Below are 413 nucleotides of genomic sequence, written 5' to 3'. Positions count from 1 at the left end.
CTCTCTCGAAATGGGACAGATGTAACGCGCGTGTCCGTTCACTTATTCCCGTGTAACTGGCGCGTTCTCCCTTTAACCTGGGAGTTATATGAACAAAAACAGCGGTAATTACATCTCATCGCAGAGAAACAAAGAGGTTATTAGCGAGGCCGACGAGACAATAGTGCGAGGAAATACATTTGCTTCAGGGAGGCCCGGAGATCTCGCGAGGTGGCGGCCGGTCGTTCGCGTAAAGAGGCATGTCACTTTGTTCTGTGCCAAGTGCGATTTATACACACTGAAGGCTGCCTGCAATAGCATATCTCTGCTCAGACTATGCCGCGGGGGATTTACAGGCGCTCTCTCACAAACAAGGAGGTCCCGCGCGCGATATGGTTGCGTTGCGATAGGTCGCGTCTTTGTGTTTTGTGTGA

The sequence above is a fragment of the Penaeus monodon genome, chromosome 29, assembly GCF_015228065.2.
Source record: "Penaeus monodon isolate SGIC_2016 chromosome 29, NSTDA_Pmon_1, whole genome shotgun sequence".
NCBI classification, from domain to species: domain Eukaryota; kingdom Metazoa; phylum Arthropoda; class Malacostraca; order Decapoda; family Penaeidae; genus Penaeus; species Penaeus monodon.
This window is presented reverse-complemented; position numbering follows the sequence as displayed.